Source organism: Pinus tabuliformis, chromosome 1_2 (assembly GCF_031772625.1).
Source record: "Pinus tabuliformis cultivar Carrire ecotype Pingquan chromosome 1_2, CPIR1, whole genome shotgun sequence".
Classification (NCBI taxonomy): domain Eukaryota; kingdom Viridiplantae; phylum Streptophyta; class Pinopsida; order Pinales; family Pinaceae; genus Pinus; species Pinus tabuliformis.
In genome coordinates, this window is record NC_142298.1 from 799367839 (window position 1) to 799381712 (window position 13874).

A 13874-nucleotide genomic window follows, 5' to 3' on the forward strand; every position below is an offset into this window, starting at 1 on the left:
GAAGAGGAAGAAATGCTACATGATATATCAAAATTACAAGAACAAGTGCAACAAATGTCACGCTCACAAAAGCTAACAGAATCTAAGATAAATGACGTGGAATCTAAGATAAATGGCATGGAATCTAAGATAAAGGGCGTGAAAGCTAAGATGGATGATTGGAAGATAGATTTGAAGACAGACATGGAAGAATTGAAGATAGATTTGAACACAAACTTGAAGACAGGCATGACATATATGAAGACAGATTTGACAAATTTTCTACAAGAAATACTTACTAATGGTGAAAAGGTAGTAAAGGAAACTCATGATGCGAACAAAAGAAATGTTAATCATGATATCATAGACTCTAATGTTGGATCGAAGACCCACCATATTCCAAAAATCGATATGAGGAAGTTTGATGGCAAGGATCCTGCAACATGGATATTTCAGATGGAGCAATTTTTCGATCTCAATAATGTGCAAAACACACAAAAGGTACGTACGACAACTTTATATTTGGAACCAAATCAGTTTGTATGGTATCAATGGCTTTGCTCTCGTAAACAATTTATCACTTGGGCAATTTTTACGGAAGAATTGATAGCACATTATGAGGATACAAAAAACAACACTTTTTTTAGCCAATTGATAAGTCTCAAACAAAAGGGATCAATAATGGAGCACATTGAGGAGTTCCAAAAATTGAACATAAGGATAAAAGATATTCCAGAGGAGCATAGGATTGATGTGTTCATAGTGTCTTTAAAGGATAATATCCAACATGAAGTTCGCCTTTGGGAACCTGATTCATTAGAGAAGGCATTCAGGTTAGCAATAAAAATGGAAAGCAAAATTATGGAAACCAGGAAACATACCACTGATAACTATAAAGACGGAAGTGTTGTTGCCCCTAGTCTTCCACAACCTATAAGGTTGACACCACAACAATTGGAAGAAAAAAGAGCAAAAGGGCTTTGTTACAGTTGTGATAGCAAATACACTAAAGGTCATAAGTGTGCTGAGAAGAAATTATTCTACATAGATTGTGAAGATGAAGAAGAAAAGGAGCAAGAAAGGTCAAAGGAAGAGGATATACTCCAGGAACAAAGCCTAGATTAAGAACAAATAAATCTGACCATATCTTGTAATGCATTGGCGGGAATTACCACTCCTCAAACCATCAAGATAGAAGGACAAATCAAGAAGAAAAAGGTAATAGTGTTGATTGATTCATGAAGCACCCACAATTTTATTCATTGTAGGGTAGCAAAAAAATTGAATTGCTTCCTATATCCAGCACTAGAGTGTCAAGTGATCATTGCAAATGAAGGAACAATAAATTGCTCTGGAAAGTGCCATAATATCAAGCTATCAATGGGAGAATATGTATTAACTAGCCCAATGCTTTCTATTCCAATGGGAGGTGCTGATGTTGTACTAGGAGTCCAATGGCTACAATCCCTGGCTACAATAGCTTTTAATTTTTAAGAACTTTTCATCAAATTTTCTGCGGAAGGAAAGGAAGTTGAATTAAGGGGTATTGCATAGAAACCAGGAAAGATAATCAGCTCTAATGGTATGACAAAGCTTCTAAAAAAGGAACAAAGAGGTGTAATTGCACAATTATATTCGCTAGATGTTTCCACATCGGAATCATCTATTTCTCTAGATCTCCAAAAAGTCCTAAACAATAATTCCAAGGTATTTGAGACTCCTAAAGGTCTCCCACCTTTGCGTGATCATGATCATGCTATTCATCTGATTCCAGGAAGTGTTCCTCCAAACATCAGGCCGTACAGATATCCCTATGTCCAAAAGAGTGAAATTGAACGTATGGTTGCAGAAATGATAGAGGCTGGTATAATTCAACCGAGTCAAAGTTCTTTCTCTGCTCTAGTAGTATTGGTGCACAAGAAGGATGGATCATGGCACATGTGTCCGGATTATAGGGAGCTCAACAAGCTCACTATTAAAGATAAGTTTCCCATTCCTGTCATTGATGAATCACTGGATGAATTGCATGGATCAATTTACCTCACCAAGTTGGATCTTCGTTCAGGATATCATCGAATCAAAATGAAGATTGAAGACATTCCGAAAACAACATTTAGAACTCATGAGGGTCATTATGAATTTTTGGTCATGCCTTTTGGCCTTACCAATGCAGCTTCAACATTTCAAGGTTTGATGAATTCAATTTTCAAACCATTCCTGAGGAAATTTGTGTTAGTATTTTTTGATGATATACTAATCTACAACAAGTCTTGGAAGGTTCATGTTGAACATGTTGACAGGGTGCTACAACTATTGGAGGAGAAACAATTATATGCAAAAAGATCCAAATGTTTCTTTGGAGTCCAGGAGGTGGAATATTTGGGTCAGTTATGAAACCAGCTCAAGAAAAGATAGAAAAGATAAATCAACGCCTTAGAATTCAGCCTCTTCGAGGGGGCAACCTCCTTTACATTACATAAATGAACAATTCTTCGATGATTCAAATGACAAAACCTCCTTTCTATATATAGGAGTCTAAGGAGTCACAATATAATCCAGCCGACCTAACAATAATAATATAAAGCCACAAAAATAACAATAGAGGGATTCTATGGGGCACATTAATAACAATATGGGGGCAATAGGGGCACAACAATATTAATAAGGGGTATAACTACAATAGTAATGGGGTAATCACTAGTATTATAGGGACCCAACATGCCCCTCTCCTTCAAAAAAGTGTTGTCCTCAACGCTTGAGTAGTTTTGGATACTTCTGCATAAAATTCTCATCCTCCCATGTGGAATCTTCAGCGGATAAGTTCTTCCACTTGATAAGATACTCTGAAATTGATCGATTTCGTAGCTGTCGAGTTCTTGTTTCTGTGACTGCTTCCGGTTCCAATATAATTTTTCCTTCCTCATCAAGTTCTGGCAATATTGTTTGAACTGGGAGCTTGTCGCCTATAACCTTCTTTAAACATGAAACATGGAAAACTGGGTGCAATCGAGAAGCTGCAGGAAGCTCCAATTTGTATGCCATAGTACCAATCTTTTGCAACACCTTGTACGGACCATAATACTTTGGTGATAATTTATTATCCTTCTTAGCTTGCTTGAGGGACATTTGCTTATATGGTTGTAGCCGTAGGAATACCCAATCACCTACATCAAAACTTCTTTCACTGCGATGTTGATCTGCCTGTTGTTTCATTCTATTCTGTGCCAACACGAGGTTATCCTTTAAGAGTTGGAGGACTTGTTGTTGATGTTCGATGTGATGTTCCACTGCCTGAACCTTAGAATTTTCTCTTAAATATGATGTGATGGATGGTGGTTGATACCCATAAAGTGCCATAAATGGGGTCATTTTTGTTGCTGTATGGAAGGAAGTGTTATACCACCATTCAGCCAGAGGCAACCATTTGACCCATTGTGTCTGTTTATCAGATACAAAGCAACGAAGATATCCTTCCAAACATTTGTTTACTATCTCAGTTTTCCCATCAAATTGAGGATGATAAGATGAGCTATGAGCTAACTGAGTACCAAGACAAGAAAATAATTCTGTCCAAAAATTTCCAGTGAAAATGGGATCTCTGTCACTTACAATAATCTTTGGGTTTCCATGTAGCTTTTGAATTGTTTCCATAAATGCAGTAGAAACTGTACTGGCTTTAAATGGATGTGATAATGCACAAAAGTGTGCATACTTGGTAAGTCTGTCAACTACCACCATGATGACACTCTTTCCCTCAGACTTGGGTAAACCTGTGATAAAATCCATTGAAACCTCCTCCCAACGTTGGCTTGGAATGGATAAAGGTTGTAATAGACCCGGTGTCTTAATTGTTTCAACTTTATTTTGTTGGCAAACCAAACATTCCGCCACAAACTTTTGAATATCTGATTTAAGGCCATCCCAAAAAAATCCTTCTTAACCCTGTGGTAAGTTTTTAAAAATCCTGAGTGCCCTCCTAAGGGAGAAGTGTGCAATTCCATAAGAATCTTTTGTTTTAGCTGGGAATTCTTACAGAGGTATAAGCGATCTTTGTACCATAACGAATCATTTTGCCAGCTAAATGTATCAGACGTACTGGAATCTTGTTGTAACTTTCGAATAAGTGCCCACACTTCTTCGTCATTCTTCCATTCCTCCCTTGCTTCATTTATCCAATCTGGTTGGATAATAGAAATGGCGCACAACAATGCTTCCACATCCTCATCCTTTCTTGAGAGTGCATCTGCCACCACATTTTGCTTCCCTTTTTTGTAGATGATTTCAAAGTCATAACCCAACATCTTTGTGACCCACTTTTGTTGCTCTTCAGAGGATAATCTTTGTTCTAAAAAGTATTTAAGGCTATCATGATCCGTTTTTACCTTGAAGTGTCTTCCCATTAGGTAGGGTCGCCATTTCTTAAGTGCATGGAGTATTGCCAACATTTCCTTCTCATAAATAGCTTTGCTTAAAAACTTTCCCTTGATTGGACGACTTTCAAAAGCAATGGGTCTTTCATCTTGCATTAGAACAGCACCAATTCCATTTCCTGAAGCATCACATTCCACAATAAAGGTTTTTGTGAAGTCCGGTGTAGCTAAGACCGGTGCTTGGCACATTGCCTCTTTAAGATGTTCAAAGGCCTTTGTTGCTTCCGGAGTCCATGAAAATGCATCTTTCTTCAATAATGTTGTTAGAGGTGCTGCTATTCTCCCATAATTCTTAACAAACTTGCGATAATACCCTGTCAACCCAAGAAATCCTCGCAGATGCTTTATGGATGTGGGGATTTTCCATTCCTTAATGGCTTTAATTTTGCTAGGGTCTACCTTAACTCCTTCATGAGATACAATATGACCCAAATATTCCACCTCCTGGACTCCAAAGAAACATTTGGATCTTTTTGCATATAATTGTTTCTCCTCCAATAGTTGTAGCACCCTGTCAACATGTTCAACATGATCCTTCCAAGACTTGCTGTAGATTAGTATATCATCAAAAAATACTAACACAAATTTTCTAAGGAATGGTTTGAAAATTGAATTCATCAAACCTTGAAATGTTGAAGGTGCATTGGTAAGGCCAAAAGGCATGACCAAAAATTCATAATGACCCTCATGAGTTCTAAATGTTGTTTTTGGAATGTCTTCAATCTTCATTCTGATTTGATGATATCCTGAACGAAGATCCAACTTGGTGAAGTAAATTGATCCATGCAATTCATCCAGTAATTCATCAATGACAGGAATGGGGAACTTATCTTTAATAGTGAGCTTGTTGAGCTCCCTATAATCCGGACACATGCGCCATGATCCATCCTTCTTGTGCACCAATACTACTGGAGCAGAGAAAGAACTTTGACTCGGTTGAATTATACCAGCCTCTAGCATTTCTGCAACCATACGTTCAATTTCACTCTTTTGGACATAGGGATATCTGTACGGCCTGATGTTTGGAGGAACACTTCCTGGAATCAGATGAATAGCATGATCATGATCACGCATAGGTGGGAGACCTTTGGGAGTCTCAAATACCTTGGAATGATTGTCCAGGACTTTTTGGAGATCTGGAGAAATAGATGATTCTGATGTGGAAACATCTAGCGAACATAATTGTGCAATTACACCTCTTTGCTCCTTTTTTAGAAGCTTTGTCATACCATTAGAGCTGATTATCTTTCCTGGTTTCCCTGCAATACCCCTTAATTCAACTTCCTTTCCTTCTGTAGAAAATTTTATGAAAAGTTCTTGAAAATTAAAAGCTATTGTACCCAGGATTGTAGCCATTGGACTCCTAGTACAACATCAGCACCTCCCATTGGAATGGAAAGCATTGGGCTAGTCAATACATATTCTCCCATGGATAGCTTGATATTATGGCACTTTCCAGAGCAATTTATTGTTCCTCCATTTGCAATCATCACTTGACACTCTGGTGCTGGATATAGGAAGCAATTCAATTCTTTTGCTACCTTACAATGAATAAAATTGTGGGTGCTTCCTGAATCAATCAAAACTATTACCTTTTTCTTCTTGATTTGTCCTTCTATCTTGATGGTTTGAGGAGTGGTAATTCCCGCCAATGCATTACAAGATATGGTTGGATTTATTTGTTCTTCATCTAGGCTTTGTTCCTGGAGTATATCCTCTTCTTTTGACCTTTCTTGCTCCCTTTCTTCTTCCTCTTCACAATCTATGTAGAATAATTTCTTCTCAGCACACTTATGACCTTTAGTGTATTTGCTATCACAACTGTAACAAAGCCCTTTTGCTCTTTTTTCTTCCAATTGTTGTGGTGTCAACCTTATAGGTTGTGGAAGACTAGGGGCAACAACACTTCCGTCTTTATAGTTGTGAGTGGTATGCTTCCTGGTTGCCATAATTTTGCTTTCCATTTTTCTTGCTAACCTGAATGCCTTCTCTAATGAATCAGGTTCCCAAAGGCGAACATCATGTTGGATATTATCCTTTAAAGACCCTATGAACACATCAATCCTATGCTCCTCTGGAATATCTTTTACCCTTATGTTCAATTTTTGGAACTCCTCAATGTGCTCCATTATTGAACCCTTTTGTTTGAGACTTATCAATTGGCTAAAAAAAGTGTTGCTTTTTGTATCCTCATAATGTGCTATCAATTCTTCCGTAAAAATTGCCCAAGTGATAAATTGTTTACGAGAGCAAAGCCATTGATACCATACAAACTGATTTGGTTCCAAATATAAAGTTTCCATACGTACCTTTTGTGTGTTTTGCACATTATTGAGATCAAAGAATTGCTCCATCTGTAATATCCATGTGGCAGGATCCTTGCCATCAAACTTCCTCATATCGATTTTTGGAATATGGTGAGTCTTCAATCCAACATTAGCATCTATGGAATCATGATTAACATTTCTTTTATTCTCATCATGAGTTTCCTTTAGTACCCTTTTACCCTTAGTGCCCATTTCTTGTAGCAACTTATTCATATTTATCTTCAATTCGTCCATGTCTGTCTTCAAATCTGTCTTCAAATCTGCCATGTCTCTCTTCAAATCTGTCTTTGAATCATCCATCTTAGCTTCCATGCCCTTTATCTTAGATTCCACGCCATTTATCTTAGCTTCTGTTAGCTTTTGTGAGCGTGACATTTGTTGCACTTGTTCTTGTAATTTTGATATATCATGTAGCATTTCTTCCTCTTCTTCATGAGTCATGCTAGAGCTTTCAGGTTTCTTGCTAGGTGTTTGCATTTTCTTTCCTCGGGGCATCAGTTACTGATAATAATGCTTTACTATTCCCTTTGAATTACTTCAAACCAAGCTTACGCAAAAAGTTTAAAAAATTGCACACCTTTTTTCACTTTGTAAAAGCCTGATATTGAATCTGATGTATCTCTGTAATTTCAGATCATCCAGTTCTAAAATTGTGATTTGTAGTAGCCTTCTGCGTCCTCTTTCCAATGCCACAAGTCTGACCCAAATTGGATTCTCCAAGGAAGAGTTATGTGAAATCTCCCACAGTGACTTGATTGTAGACTAGTTCAGTAGAGCAAACTTGTACGATGTGCCACGAGTCCCTGTTTCGACCTATGGATCTGAAAAATTCATACAAGAAACTACAGTTCGTCCTCTTTTTGTACCTTCTTACGAAATTTCAATCCAATCCCCAGAGAGAAAGTTATGACGATTTTCCCCAAGTCACCTGTTTGGAATGTAATTCAGGAGTCTGCAAAAAGACCAACTTCCTCAGATCATATCTCCGCAAATATAGCGCAAAAAAATCTGAAATTCGGACCCAAGGTTCAACGTGATTTCTTCTCAAATTGGTTTTTTTTACGACTTCTGAAACGTCACAAAAAAAAAATTATAGCGAAAATTCCACGATGACCTGTTTGGAGCAGCGAAACCCTAGAATCCAAAGCTCTGATACCAAATGTTATGAAACCAGCTCAAGAAAAGATAGAAAAGATAAATCAACACCTTAGAATTCAGCCTCTTCGAGGGGGCAACCTCCTTTACATTACATAAATGAACAATTCTTCGATGATTCAAATGACAAAACCTCCTTTCTATATATAGGAGTCTAAGGAGTCACAATATAATCCAGCTGACCTAACAATAATAATATAAAGCCACAAAAATAACAATAGAGGGATTCTATGGGGCACAGTAATAACAATATGGGGGCAATAGGGGCACAACAATATTAATAAGGGGTATAACTACAATAGTAATGGGGTAATCACTAGTATTATAGGGACCCAACATGGCAGGGCTTTCATGGATCTAGAGAAAACAATTTCTGAGAGATAGCAAGATTCTTCTATTGGCTTTGGAGCGCCTGTACGAGCTAATATGAGGGCTGGTGGCCTGACAAATTCTGCGATGACATCATCCTTGCTGGAGTCGGTTGAGAGTAGTGACCTTATTGCATATGGCTTAATACCAGAGTTCATTGGACATTTTCTTGTGCTTGTTAGCCTCTCAGCGTTGACTGAAGACCAACTTGTTCAGGAGCTCATGGAGCCTAAAAATGCACTAGGAAAGCAATACAAGAAAATGTTTGAGAGGAACAATGTGAAGTTACATTTCACTGAGGATGCCCTTAGGCAGATTGCACAGAAGGCAATAGTCAAGAGTACTGGAGCCCGTGGTTTGCATTCTATCCTCGAGATCATTTTGACAGATGCCATGTTTGAGATTCCGGATGCAAAAACAGGGCTGGATTTATTTGCCTATGTTAACAGAACTACCGATAGAAATGCTTGCTTGTGCTCGTGTTGGTGTTGTTCATTCGGTTGTATTTGCTAGATTTTCAACAGAGTCCCTTGCTCAACGAATTGTAGACTGCAAACCTAAAGCACTACTAACTTGTAATGCTGTCTGCCAGGGTGCTAAAGTTATTAATCTGAAAGAAATAGTAGACTCTGCACAGGTGGAATCATCTAAAAATGGAGTTTCTGTAGGTGTTTGTTTGACATATGCAAATGAGTTTGCATTAAATAAAGAAAACACACCATGAAAGAAAGGAAGAGATATTTGGTGGCAGGATACAATTCCAAAATACATGACCGAATGTGAAGTTGAATGGCTTGATGCAGAAGATCCACTATTCCTTTTATATGCAAGAGGTAGTAAACGGAAACCAAAAAATTGCATTAGGCTTGCGTGCCTTAGCACGTCTTGTGAACTTGACAATTCTGGATCTGAAGATGTGCTCAGGGATTCATGGTGGATTGGTGCATCCAAAAGAGCTTACAAACTTGAAGGAGTTGCAAATTTCTCGAAGTCTTGTTGCTTTGACATATCTCAACATAAATTCATGTTGTAGATAATGCATTAGACTGTGGTTTGGTGAATACACAGCAGTTTCGTAGCCCGCCAGGAAACTGTTGTAGCTACATAATTAAAACTCAGTCAACCAGTTTTGAGGGACCGAGGAGAAATTTTTGAGAAAGGAATCTTTTCAAAGGATCATATAACAGGTGCCAACATTCAACAAAGGAAGAAACAGGTGGCAAAATCTTATATTCGAACCCTAAACTTTTTTGTTATAAAGTGACCAGAATTACTATGGTTCAAGATATGTCAGACAACTTGGAGAGGGTCTTGTCTTCACACATGGAAAGCGTTGACAACACATCAAGGACGTGGCATTCTGATATATTTTTGCATAATCAAAGAAGAACAACATGGCTTATTGGTTTCAAATATCATTGAGGAAAACTGAAGGCATATAAATAGGGGCAGTTTCCTACCTTTCAGGGGCAATGGAGAAGATGTGACATTAAGGGCAAGCAGGTAGCTACAAACACCTACCTCAGCCAAAACTAAAAGACCACTTGTCAAAGAGTGAGAATGATTGTAATTAAGGCTATTATTAGCATGATATGGAGTTAGACTCATATTTGACTTAGATCTCTTAAAAAGTCCAGTTAGCAGTTTGTTACATTTAATAGGTAGTTAGAATTTGAATAGGTGTCATATCAAGTAGAATTGGAGTTCCCCTCGGGCTGGAGGAGGAAGCTCAGTCTTGTAAATAATTCTATATATAGCAGGAACAACAATGTACTCAGGAGGAGGAAATTCTCAAAGAAAGAGAGAACTTTGTGTTATTGTATGTGACAGTATGTTTTCATGATAATATAAGGAGTTGATTTCACTACTCAGGTTTCAGCAAGGGTTTTTTAATGTTTGATTTTCTTCATGGTCTCTTTCCTATACTTACTTGCAGTAGTACAGATACATGTTACTTAGAACTCGTTTGAAGATGCTCTAATTTCCTTCATGTATTTGTGGACTGTGTTCCTACACTATATCTCTGTTCTACTTCTATGTGAAAGCCCTCTATGCCTTGACTTCCATGTGAATTTAATCTCATTGTTGTACTGAAACACACCTTGACTCCATGGCCCAATGAATAGTTTCTAATTGTGTTTCCACCACTCACATTTTACCTTTGTTTCACAAGAGTTAGCCATCTTGATCATAATCGAAAACCTTTAATCCTTTGAGAGAGCCCTCTCAGGTTGGGGAGGCTAAACCTCAGCCAAAAGTAGGTTTGAAACAGTTACTTGAAGTCTTCCTGGTCTACAACCTTCCAGGGCCCGATTTTGAGATAACATTTTGGTGCGTCTGCTGGGAGCCTGAAGTCTATTCATTCCCTAAATTAAGAAGCTGAACTTCTGAAGGTAGCAAGAGCTCAGACATCATTTTGAGGCTGAAAATCTACCTTGGCGACTCCACACATCAAATAACAAATTGAAAGGTGACTCCACTGCTAGAAGATCAATAGCTTGATGAAGTTTCAAGATGAGTTCCACTGCAAGAATGAATGCCAGGTATGCTCCTATGAATCGGTCTCATATCCCTGGTTTTCGAAATCCTATGCCAAAGGTTGATTGGTTAGAGGATCTTCCAATATTCAAAGATGAAAAGAAAGACAATGCTGCTCTTCATTTGGTTAGGTTTCATATGCATGTACGCAATCTTAAGGTTCAGTTCCCTGAAGATTGTCTCATGAGGATGTTTATGACCACTTTAGAAGGAAAAGCATGGTCTTGGTATAAAAGTTTGGAAAATGGTTCAATATATTCTCTTGCTAATTTTCATGATGAATTCTATGAGATGTATAAAGAATATCATCCTTCCTTATTGTTGCTCAAAGATTGTTGTAGACATTCTTTAAGTCTTATTCAGTACTTGGAGGATTGTTATGATGATGATGAATTTATGGATGAAGAAATTTTAGAGGCTTCTCATAACAATGCATTTCAACACCAAGAAGAAAGTATAACATCTCATGAAACGCAGCATGAAGATCAGCAGGGGTTTACTTATGAAAACCATGTTTCATCCGTTGATATGAATGAGAAGAAGCAGCAAACTTGCCAGTCTTTTGATCATAAAGAATATGAAATTGATTGTAAACACCAAGAAGAAATATTGAAAGAAATTTTTTATAATCCTCAGGCAGAGGAAAAGTTTGTTCATTTTTGTGATTCCTTGCAGCAGTTTACATCAAAGAATGATCATAATAGTGAGGAAAATTATATTGTTTGTAGGCATCATTCAGAGAAGCAGTTGGATAGCATATCAAAGGAATCTTGTGTGGTTGAGAATTAGTTATCTGAAGATGTAGAGTGTTATGGTGATCATCAAATTAACCATGTCTTCTTTGACCCTATAAGTGAATACATGGCAAATCTTTGCACACCAATATTATATTTTCATTTACATTATGAAGATCAGGTACATTATAAGCTGATTTGGTCATCTCACTATCATGCTTATTTTAAGGTCGAATGCAGTCAAGAGACTCAAATATCAGATAAGACAAATGATTGGCTACATTGGAAATTTCACATTGATTGAGCTGAAAGAAGTTTGAAATTGATAGGGTAGGTAGGTAGGACAATGCAAATAAGCTCAAGGTTGACTGAGCATTTTTCAGTAGATGTAGATTTCTTTCTCCCACAGTGATCATCAAGCTTTAAGCCTGAGGTGAAGGCCCAAGAAGCTTGAAGGGGATGCTTGACAAGCAAATCTATGTTTGTTATAAAGAAGACAAAGCACTGGACCTACATGTTCTTAGTGTACCACAGGGGCACACTATCCCAAGTGGAGCCACCTATTATCACTCAAGAAAAAATAGTTTAAATTCTGAACATCAATTTTTTAAATTTGTCAAATGGTTGGTGTCAGTTTTGGGCCTAGTCTTTTCATCTTATTTACAGTCTTGTTAAGAGTCTTGTTAGTATGTCAAATGGGGTCAATTCTCTATTTTAGTCCATCACTGGTCTCACACTGCACCTAAGCTCCATATGTCAATCCTATTTCAAAGTTCATAGCGCAGAAACCTCGGTCAAGGTGATTTCGTAGCGCAAAACACCGATTTTTCACTAACTGCGCTATGAAATCGGGAATTCATGTTGATCCATAGCAAATCTCACCTCAGCTGTCATATTTTCTGCAAGAAGTTTACGGGGATAGCATGTGCAAGGTCTTACATGTCGGTCTTAATGCGTGTTCTGTAGCCTTCAAATTTGATTCTTGCCTGTACTATTCAAATCGGGATTTCCATCCAAAACCAAACCTGAAAATTCTCTATTAAAACCGAAACTTCTAATTCTGGTTTCGATTTGTGATCAATCTGACAGTATGACTTCTGGGAAGAGCGGGCTCTTGCCGCCTTCCTTTGTTTCTAATTTGCAAAATGTCTTGAAGAACAGAAAGATAGAAAAACCCCCAGAAGAAGATAATTCCAAATCCGAAGAAAGTAAATGCGGTAAAGGTGCTTCAGCGTGAAACGGCTGCAAGTGCTGCTATATGTTTTTGATCATGCAATTGGTGTCAATGTTCCAAGATCACACTTTCCCCCAGTGAAGGTAACTTCAGATTTACTACTTGTACAGTCTATTTTGTATAAATTAATCATGCTTGCTGATTTCAATGTTAAAGTTGTTCAACAGGCATTACTTAAAATGCTAGAAGAAACAGTTGTACATGTTCCAGAAAAGGGAGCTCGCAAACATCCTTGTGGTGATCATATTCAGATCGATACAAAGGATATTCCCTTTATATGTGGCAGGGCTTTCGTGGATCTAGAGAAAACGATTTCTGAGAGACGGCAAGATTCTTCTATTGGCTTTGGAGCGCCTGTACGAGCTAATATGAGGGCTGGTGGCCTGACAAATGCTGCGGTGACATCATCCTTGCTAGAGTCGGTTGAGAGTAGTGATCTTATTGCATATGGCTTAATACCAGAGTTCATTGGACGATTTCTTGTGCTTGTTAGCCTCTCAGCGTTGACTGAAGACCAACTTGTTCAGGTGCTCATGGAGCCTAAAAATGCACTAGGAAAGCAATACAAGAAAATGTTTGAGATGAACAATGTGAAGTTACATTTCACTGAGGATTCCCTTAGGTAGATTGCACAGAAGGCAATGGTCAAGAGTACTGGAGCCCGTGGTTTGCGTTCTATCCTCGAGATCATTTTGACAGATGCCATGTTTGAGATTCCGGATGCAAAAACAGGGCTGGATTTATTTGCCTATGTTAGCGGAACTGCCGATAGAAATGCTTGCTTGTGCTCGTATTGGTGTTGTTCATTCGGTTGTATTTGCTGGATTTTCAGCAGAGTCCCTTGCTCAACGAATTGTATACCGCAAACCTAAAGCACTGCTAACTTGTAATGTTGTCCGCTAGGGTGCTGAAGTTATTAATTTGAAAGAAATAGTAGACTCTGCACAGGCGGAATCATCTAAAAATGGAGTTTCTGTAGGTGTCTGTTTGACATATGCAAATGAGTTTGCATTAAATAAAGAAAACACACCATGGAAGAAAGGAAGAGATATCTGGTGGCAGGATACAATTCCAAAATACATGACCGAATGTGAAGTTGAATGGCTTG

General features: G+C 38.0%; 1 pseudogene; it reads left to right on the forward strand.

The window, feature by feature from the left end:
* The first annotated feature begins 12897 nt into the window (after window positions 1-12897).
* LOC149208312 (CLP protease regulatory subunit CLPX1, mitochondrial pseudogene) lies at window positions 12898-13392 on the forward strand (annotated as a pseudogene).
* Window positions 13393-13874: the final 482 nt, after the last annotated feature.